The sequence below is a fragment of the Tursiops truncatus genome, chromosome 5 (assembly GCF_011762595.2).
Source record: "Tursiops truncatus isolate mTurTru1 chromosome 5, mTurTru1.mat.Y, whole genome shotgun sequence".
Lineage (NCBI taxonomy): Eukaryota > Metazoa > Chordata > Mammalia > Artiodactyla > Delphinidae > Tursiops > Tursiops truncatus.
The window spans coordinates 74,408,341-74,418,950 of NC_047038.1; the positions used below are offsets into that span (position 1 = coordinate 74,408,341).

Genomic DNA, 10,610 nt, shown 5'->3' on the forward strand with positions numbered 1-10,610 from the left:
AATAGATGCAGAGAAAGCTTTCGACAAAATTCAACACCCATTTATGATAAAATCCCTGCAGAAAGTACGTATAGAGGAAACTTTCCTCAACATAATAAAGGCCATATATGACAAACCCACAGCCGACATTGTTCTCAGTGGTGAAAAACTGAAACCATTTCCACTAAGATCACGTACAAGACAAGGTTGCCCACTCTCACCACTTTTATTCAACATAGTTTTGGAAGTTTTAGCCACAGCAATCAGAGAATAAAAGGAAATAAAAGGAATCCAAATCAGAAAAGAAGAAGTAAAGCTGTCACTGTTTGCAGATGACATGATACTATGTATAGAGACTCCTAAAGACGCTACCAGAAATCTACTAGAGCTAATCAATGAATTTGGTAAAGTAGCAGGATACAAAATTAATGCACAGAAATCTCTGGCATTCCTATACACTAATGATGAAAAATCTGAAAGTGAAATTAAGAAACCTCTCCCATTTACCACTGCAACAAAAAGAATAAAATATCTAGGAGTAAACCTACCTAAGGAGACAAACGACCTGTATGCAGAAAATTATAAGACACTAATGAAAGAAATTAAAGATGATACAAATAGATGGAGAGATATACCATGTTCTTGGATTGGAAGAATCAACATTGTGAAAATGACTCTACTACCCAAAGCAATCTACAGATTCAATGCAATCCTTATCAAACTCCCACTGGCATTTTTCACAGAACTAGAACAAAAAATTTCACAATTTGTATGGAAACACCAAAGACCCTGAATAGCCAGAGCAATCTTGAGAACGAAAAATGGAGCTGAAGGATTCAGGTTCCCTGACTTCAGACTATACTACAAAGCTACAGTAATCAAGACAGTATGGTACTTGCACAAAAACAGAAATATAGATCAATGGAACAGGACAAAAAGCCCAGAGATAAACCCACGCACATATGGTCACCTTATCTTTGATAAAGGAGGCAGGAATGTACAGTGGAGAAAGGACAGCCTCTTCAATAAGTGGTGCTGGGAAAACTGGACAGGTACATGTAAAAGTATGAGATTAGAACACTCCCTAACACCATACACAAAAATAAGCTCAAAATGGATTAAAGACGTAAATGTAATGCCAGACACTATCAAACTTTTAGAGGAAAACATAGGCAGAACACTCTATGTCATAAATCACAGCAAGATCCTTTTTGACCCACCTCCTAGAGAAATGGAAATAAAAACAAAAATAAACAAACGGGACCTAATGAAACTTCAAAGCTTTTGCACAGCAAAGGAAACCATAAATAAGACCAAAAGACAACCCTCAGAATGGGAGAAAATATTTGCAAATGAAGCAACTGACAAAGGATTAATCTCCAAAATTTACAAGCAGCTCATGCAGCTCAATAAGAGAAAAAACAAACAACCCAATCCAACAATGGGCAGAAGACCTAAATAGACATTTCTCCAAAGAAGATATACAGATTGCCAACAAAAACATGACAGAATGCTCAACATCATTAATCATTAGAGAAATGCAAAGCAAAACTACAATGAGATATCATCTCACACCAGTCAGAACGGCCATCATCAAAAAATCTAGAAACAATAAATGCTGGAGAGGGTGTGGAGAAAAGGGAACACTCTTGCACTGCTGGTGGGAATGTGAATTGGTACAACCACTATGGAGAACAATATGGAGGGTCCTTAAAAAACTACAAATAGAACTACCATATGACCCAGCAACTGCACTACTGGGCATATACCCTGACAAAACCATAATTCAAAAAGAGTCATGTACCAAAATGTTCATTGCAGCTCTATTTACAATAGCCAGGAGATGGAAGCCACCTAAGTGTCCATCATCGGATGAGTGGATAAAGATGTGGCACATATATACAATGGAATATTACTCAGCCATAAAAAGAAACGAAATTGAGTTATTTGTAGTGAGGTGGATGGACCTAGAATCTGTCATACAGAGTGAAGTAAGTCAGAAAGAGAAAGACAAATACCGTATGCTAACACATATATATGGAATTTAAGGGAAAAAAAATGTCATGAAGAACCTAGGGGTAAGATGGGAATAAAGACACAGACCTACTAGAGAATGGACTTGAGGATTTGGGGAGGGGAAAGGGTAAGCTGTGACAAAGTGATAGAGTGGCATGGACATATATACACTACCAAACGTAAAATAGATAGCTAGTGGGAAGCAGCTGCATAGCACAGGGAGATCAGCTCGGTGCTTTGTGACCTCCTAGAGGGGTGGGATAGGGAGGGTGGGAGGGAGGGAGATGCAAGAGGGAAGAGATATGGGAACATATGTATATGTATAACTGATTCACTTTGTTATAAAGCAGAAACTAACACACCATTGTAAAGTAATTATACTCCAGTAAAGATGTATAAAAAGCAACCAATGAAATAGAAGACAAACATAAAATAGGGAAAATCAACAAACCCAACAGTTCATTCTTTGAAAACATTACTAAAATTGATAAAACTCTAACAAGACTGGTAAAGAAAGAAAATACAAATTATCAGTATTACAAAAGAAAAAGAGGACATCACTATAGATCACTATTGATGTTAAAAAGGATACAAGATTATTATAAATAATTATAATTAGTAAATATAATTATTCTGAATAACTATACAACTTAGAAGATATGGACAAATTTATTTCCTAAACTGATACAAAAATAAACATAACTCTCAATCCCAAGGAAAACTCCAGGCCCAGATGTTGTCACTGGTAAATTCTGTTAACATTTAATGAAAAAATAAACCATTCCTATACAAATTCTTTTAGAGAAAATAGGAAGAGGGAACAATTCCCAACTTGTTTTATGAACTAACAGGACACTGGTACTAAAACTTGACAAGGACATTACAAGAAAAGAAATTTGTGGACTAGTATCCCTCATGAGAAAAGAAATCAAAGAAATCCTTTTCAAAATATTAACAAGTCAAACCCAATTAAATATAAAGGTATGCCAAATTGTAACCAAGCAAGATTTATCCCAAGTATGTGAAGTTGCTATATTTTTCATAAATCAGTGACATTAATTACATTAAGAGAATACAGTTGACCTTCGAACATGGGTTTGAACTGCAAGTGTCCACTTATACTCAGATATTTTTCAACAGCAAACACTACAGTACTACACAATCTGCGATTGGTTGAATCCTGTGATATGGAGGAACGGCAGATACAGAGGAACACTGGATACAGATGGGTTGACTATAAATTATACGTGGATTTTCAACCTCACAGAGGGTTGGCATCCCTAGTCTCCCGTGTTGTTCAAGGGTCAACTTTAAATGGAAAAAACATATGATTATCTCAATCAGTGCTTAAAAATTATATAATATTCAGCACTTTTCATGACTTAAAAAATTATAATAAAACTTGAAATAAAAGGCACTTTTTCAACCTAACAAAAGGTGTTTATGTAAAACCTACTATTAACATCACATTTAATGATGAAAGACTGAATCCTTTGCCCTTAAAATCAGGAATGAGGCAAGAATGTCTGGCAACAAGACAAAGATGTTTCCTCCCACCACTTCTATTCAACATACTGGAGGCTTCACCCAGTGCATAAGGCAATAAAAATAAATAAGAGTATCCAGATGAGAAAGAAAGAAGTAAAACTCTCCTCGTTCACAGATAACGGAAACAGAAAATTCTAAGGTAGCTACAAACTCTTGGAATAACTAAGTTTTGCAAGATCAAAAGTTTTTATTTTACCTTCGCTTAATCCTTTTTAGATGCTCTTCACTTCTTTATGTAGATCCAGGTTTTTGACTTACATTGTTTTCCTTCTTTTTAAAGAATTTCTTTAACATTTCTTGCCAGGTAGGTCTACTGGTGGCAAATTCTCTCCATTTTTGTTTGTCCCAGAAAGTCTTTATTTCCCCTTACTCTTGAACAGTAAGTCTATGAATCATTTGAATGAAATTTTGTGTATGGTATTAGGTAAAGGTCAAGAGTATATTTTTTCCTATGTGGATGGCCAATTGCTCCAGCACCAGTTGCTGAAAAGACCTTTTTCTTCACTGTATTGCAAGCAGCCTTCATCATAAATCAAGTAACCGATATATGTTGGTCTATTTATGGAATAATTTTTATTACATAACTATGTATCCTTACACCAATACTACACTATCTTAATTACTATAGCTTTATATTAAGTCTTGAAATATGATCACTTAAATCCTCTACCTTTTTTCTTCTTTGATCTTACCTTGGACTATTTTAGATCCTTTGTTTTCCATATACATTTTAGATTCATCTTGTCAGTTTCCACAAAATTCTTGCTGGGATTTCAATTGTAGTTATGTTGAATAATTGGATCAATAAAGGAGGAATTAACATCTTAACAACACTGAATCTTCAAAAACAGGAACATGATCTATCTCTCCACTTATCATGTCATATTTATTTATCTCAAGCTCACATGGAACATTCACTAAAATAAACTGCATTCTGGGCCATAAAACACCCCTTAACAAATTTTTAAAAATAAGAATTATATAATGTCTGCTCTCAGATCACAATGGAATTAAGCTAGCAGTCAATAACAGAAAGAAAACTGGAAATTTTCAAAATACATGGATATTAAACAACACACTTCTAAATAATACATGGGTCAAACATGAAATCTCAAGGGAAGTTTAAAAATATTTTGAACGAAACGAAAATGAAAACACAACTTATCAAAATTTGTGGGAAGCAGCAAAAGCAGTATTTAGAAGGAAATTTATAGCATTGAATGCATATATTAGAAAAAAAGAAAGATCTAAAATCAATAATCAGGACTTCCCTGATGATGCAGTGGTTAAGAATCTGCCTGCCAATGCAGGGGATATGGGTTCGAGCCCTGGTCTGGGAAGATCCCACATGCCGTGGAGCAACTAAACCCATGTGCCACAACTACTGAGCTTGCACTGTAGAGCCAGCGAGCCACAGCTACTGAAGCCTGCGCGCTTACAGCCCATGTTCTGCAACAAGAGAAGCCACCACAATGAGAAGCCCGCACACTGCAACGAAGAGTAGCCCCTGCTCTCGGCAACTAGAGAAAGCCCCCATGTAGCAATGAAGACCCAGTGCAGCCAAAAATAAATAAATAAATTTATTAAAAAATTAAATCAATAATCTAAGTTCCAATCTTAGAAAACTAGAAAAAGAAGAGCAAATTAAGCCCAAAGTAAGCAGAAGAAAAGAAATAATAAGAATTAAAGCAGAAATCAATGAAATTGAAAACAGGAAATCAATAGAGAAAATTAACAAAATCGAAAGCTGGTTCTTTGAAAAAATTAATAAAACTGATAAGCCTCTATCCAGGCTAACTAAAAAAAGAAGAAAGAGAACACAAATTACTAATATCAGAAATTAAAGAGGGGACATCACTACAGATCCCATGGACATTAAAAGGATAATAAAGGAGTATATGGGAGTTGTCTATACTTTGCTCATTACTCTATAAATCTAAAACTGCTCTAAAGTCAAGTCTATTAATTAAGAAAACAAAAAACCCTGAGGCATGTCCCATCAGCAGGGTTGAGCACGGAAGGGTGGGGAGAAGATTATTCTTAATGGATGGGGAAGAGGGCATATGGTAACAAAAAGTGCTTGTGCTTGAAAAATATATTGAATGAATAAATATGATCTGCAAATAGTGTTACATTCTGAGGTACTGAAGGCTAGGACTTCAACATACAAATTTTTTGTGGGACACAATTCAACCCATAACATGGGATGGAATAGAAGGCATAAGGCAAAACTGGACCTTAGGGCAGGAAAGGCATTGACCTAGAACAGGTGAGAGCAAACAGGCTGAGGGAATGGGAAGCCATGGGCCCCAGGCTCAGTTATAGGGAAATAAAGCCAGAGACCTTCAAGACTCTGGCAGAATGCTGATAAGAGCTAGAGGAGCAAGCCCAGCAGCTGTGCCAAGATTCAGGCAGTCAGATTATAGTCACCTGCTCAGGCCTGATTGGTAGAAAGGAGGTAAAGACAGGTGTGGCCATCAATATAACCACAGGTGCATAAAGTGCAACCCAAAGACCTTTTTTGTGAAGTAGGTATTCAGATAACCTTCTGAGAGCAAAGGGTGATACGGCAAAGTGCCAGGTGATTTGGAAGGAGAAGGTTGTGAAGACTCAGTACAGGATGATGGGCTTGGAATTTGACAAAAGCAAATGAAAGGACTGTCAGATGGCTCAGGCTGTCCCGTGAGTTCAGGTCACAATCCTATAATGAGCCCATCCTGCTCAGTAGCTCTGATAGAAAGTGGGTGATTGGGTCCACACAGGGTTGGGGATTTGCAGGGCCACTGCAAGAGACGAACAGGAATGAGAACTAATGTGTGTGTGTGTGTGTGTGTGTGTGTGTGTGTGTGTGTGTAATAGGAAGTAGAAAAAAAGCACCAATAGGGGCTTCCCTGGTGGTGCAGTGGTTAAGAATCCGCCTGCCAATGCAGGGGACACGGGGTTTGAGCCCTGGTCTGGGAGGATCCCACATGCCGCGGAGAAGCCAAGCCCGTGAGCCATGGCCGCTGAGCCTGCGCTCTAGAGCTCACGTGCCACGACTGCTGAGGCCCGCGTGCCTGGAGCCCGGGCTCCGCAACCGGAGAGGCCACCATGGTGAGAGGCCCGCGCACCACGGCGAGGAGCAGTCCCCGCTCTGCGCAACTGGAGAGGGCCGCGTGCAGCAGTGAAGACCCAACGCGGCCAAAAATAAACAAATAAAATAAATTTATTAAAAAAAAGAAAAAAAAGCACCAATAGAGCATGAATTCAGGCTGGGAAGGAAAAGCAGCAAACCACACATGTCTCAGAAGCATTCACTCCTCACACCCCACGGGCAGAGTTTTCCTTTAGGCCACAACAAAACTTTTACAAAGGCTTCTACCTGCTCTCCTGCCTTTCATCTCACCCACCCTTGCCCCCAGCCTAATCCCATCCATTCTCCACCCTGCTGCCAGAATGAACTGAAAGGTCTAATCATGTAACTCCTTTGTTTAAAATTCAGTCGCTGTCTGCTGACTAAATACTGCAGACATAGTGTGCTGTACACCTAGGTCTTCTGTTCAGCAGGGGAAGCCAAATCATGTAGCCAGAGAAGCGGTGGCACCAAATCAGAGACACTTGCAGCTGATGTCAACGCTGCATCTGCTTGCAAATGCTGAACAAAGGTAACTTTTTTCACCGAGATTTGATGCACCACCACCACCAAAACAGGACCTTGTTGATGCCATTTCCTTAGTCTAAAAGGTTCTCGTTCCCTTTTGGCCCTTCGTTTATTAGGAACTCTCACCATCCTTCAAGATCTAGCTTCCTTCAGGAAGACTTCACTGACCACGCCAGTTAGAAATGACCCCTCCACCCATTTAGCCCTTTTTCTCTGCTTCATTGTGGTTATTTTTTCAAATGTATGTGAAATTAGCATTTTTGAACATCTGTGTGACAGGTGGTGCGTGGGATGTTTTCATCTGGAAGAATCTTATTGGATCTCCTTAAGGAAGATTGTATCGTGCCCAATGCACAGATGAGGATAATGCAGAGGTGTTAACGCCTGTTGAGGACCTATTCTGTGTACAAAGCTTTCCATACATAATTTCACTCAACCTGCACAACACCCTGTGCTTCTATTTTAGAGGTGACTGTAAGTTACATAGCTGATTGTAAGTAATGGAGCAGTCAGTCTAATGCAAGTGTGTCTGCTCCAAAGCCCCCAGGTTTTCACTCTGATATGCTGTTCAAGGAGCCTATGATCATGGCCCTGTGGACCCCACCCCATAGTTTACTGTATAAAACCTTATGCATGGTGGAGGCTCAGTAAGTTTGTTCAGTCATTCCACAGATAATTACTGAGCATACACTATGTACCAGGAGGTACAAATGTGCTTCCTAAATTAAGAAATGAATGCGCATGGCATGGCATGGCATGGCAAAGGCTATGGAGAAATATAAAGGGAGTGTGGGAAGTGGGAGGAGGTTCTGTTTCTGGACTCTCCATTATGCTCCACTGTCTCTTCGTCTATCCCTGCTTCCACACCATACTGACATAATTACTACATCTCTGTATTGGTCTTGTTATCTCATGAAGCAAGTCCTCTTTTTTATTTTTGAGAGTACCTTAGCTATCTTTAGCCCTTCCTACTTTCATATAAATTTTAGAATCGGCTTCTTAAGTTCCATAAAAAGCTGGGGTCTGATTGGTACTACATTTATTCCATAATCAGCTTGGGGAGAATTTTCATTTTAACTATATTGAGTCTTTTGATCTGTGAGTTTAGTATATCTCTCCCTTTAAATATGTCTTCTTTAATACCAGTTAACATTTTATTTTCTTTGAAGATTTACATACCTTTTATTAGATTTATTCCTAGACACATAAGTTTATGCCACTGAAAATGTTATCTTTAAAGCATTTATTTTCTGTTTGTTGCTCAGAAATAGAAATGACCAATATTTAGAAATGGATTTTTGTATCCAACCTTACCAAACTCTATTAGTTCTAATATGTTATCTGCAGACTCTCTTGGAGTTTCATATTACCTTCAAATAATAACAGCTCGTTTCTTACTTTGTAGTCTGTAGACCTGTTATTTCTTTCTCCTATTTATTGAGCTAGCTAGGGCCTTCAGGAAAGCACTGACTCCAAAGGTGATTGAATTTTCGTTTCATATTTTGAAGGTAGAGCCAACAGGATTTGCTGACAGATTGTATTTAGCAAGAGAGTAATCAAGGCTGAGTTCAAGGGGTTTGGCCTGAACAACTGGAAAAACGGCATTGTCATTTACTGCAGGCCAAGCCAGAGGTTTGCTGATTATACAGTGCAGGTAATTAAATGAAGAAAGACAAAAACTGATTGATACTTCTTGGCGATGATCAGTCTAACAGGCTTTAGCCTGGTTTTCCACTTTTGAAATAACTCACTCCAGTAAGCATTTCAACATTTACAAATGCTTACAGTAGGGTTTGACTTGTGGCTTCCTGTTCAGCCACTGCCCTCTACAGGGGGCTTGTCTGAATATGAGCTGTGAACTCTAACTAAAATTCAAGCCAGAAAACATGGGATAATTTTTCCCTCCAGCTTCAGTCTTTCCTGTTTCCACTACACACACACACACACACACACACACACACACACACACACACACACACACACACACACACACACACACACACACACACACACACACACACACACACACACACACACACACACACACACACACACACACACACACACTGTTTTGTGATCCTTCCCCAGATCAGGTAACTACAAGAGAACCTCCCACTCAGGAAACTTGATCCCTGCAATGAACTTCCAGGTAGCTTGTCTGGAAAGATGTTCGAGAAAGTCCAGCAGCATTTCTATGGGGTTAACCTAAGAACAGTGAAGAGACAATGAAGAGGTGACCCCTGCAGATGAAACCCTAGGTCATACAGAGAGACCTCATTGTCCCAGCTGGAAGGCCAATTTGACTAACCTTTATCACGTGTTTCTCAAGTCACTGGTAAAGGCTGAAGTGTCCTTGAACAAAGAACCAAAACTCTTAAGAAGCTGGCACATTTAACATTCCAAAGGACTGTTCAAGCCACAATAACCTTCCTACCCAGTTCCCTGTGGCTCATTCAACACAAATGCAGGGTATCACACTGGGGTAAGGGCGGCCACTCCCCTCTCCTACCCCTCACCTGCCACCCAACCTCAAGAACCTAAGCTCCAGAAGGGCAGGGACATTGTCCTGTAAGCCTCTCTGTCCTTGGTGTGCAAAACGATGCCTGTCATATAAGAGGCATACAATATTTTAAGCACTGACATTTTCAAGGCTTTAAAAAAATTACCTAAAAGAGTTAAATTTACATTTGTCCTAACTGAAAATCAATGTTGTTTAAAATTGATGAGTCAATAAAAATAGCAGTCACTACACGGAGTAAATATCAGAAACGGCAGATGGTGTTAAAAACTTTGCCTCTAAGAAGTGGAACTCTAGTAGGGAGAGGACTGCAGTTTTTAAAATAGAATTTTTACCACTTTCATTTTTGTACGTGCAATTGTCTTGACTTTCTACTTTACGCGTTTAAATTATACACCTTCCTAACATCCTAATACAACTATTCATTTTCTTGTATGTCCCGCCTTCTTCATCCATATATTCACACATTCATATTAATATAGTTGTTCGCAATCATAGCTATATATTTTAGTCTTTTTTTTCGCTTAACCTACAGTTCCAGTTATCATAAGCAGTTTTCCGTGTTTCGACCGTCTTCATAATTATGTTAATGGATTCATGATACTCCAATGTTATTGTACCATAATTTAGCTAGATACCTTAACGTGGAACATTCTGGATTGTTTCCACTTTTCCAATGAAAACAGTGCTGCAGTGAAGACTTGCAGACGTAGTCTTGTTCGTTCCGCTGCTTTAAATCATACTGTTGAGTCGTATTTCTGGGGTTCCATATAGGAACCCCGACTCAGACTAGTGATAGAGCGACCAACAAGCTCCAGCAAGACCCAGACCAAGAATTCCGCGCGGCGGGGCGGTGCCTCCTCCCGGGAGGCGTGTCCTGGGCGGGGCCGAGCGCGACCCAGCCCTGCG

General features: G+C 39.2%; 1 long non-coding RNA gene across 3 annotated transcripts in view; it reads right to left on the reverse strand.

The window, feature by feature from the left end:
- The window catches only part of LOC109548834 (uncharacterized), a 132,457-nt gene extending 121,969 nt beyond the window's left edge, over window positions 1–10,488 (reverse strand). Inside the window, exon 1 of one of the 3 annotated variants that reach the window (XR_002174983.3) lies at window positions 10,340–10,488. This is a non-coding gene — a long non-coding RNA (uncharacterized lncRNA). The remainder of the gene's footprint in view (window positions 1–10,339) is intronic. The other 2 variants (XR_012332007.1, XR_012332008.1) reach the window with 2 other exon arrangements.
- Window positions 10,489–10,610: the final 122 nt, after the last annotated feature.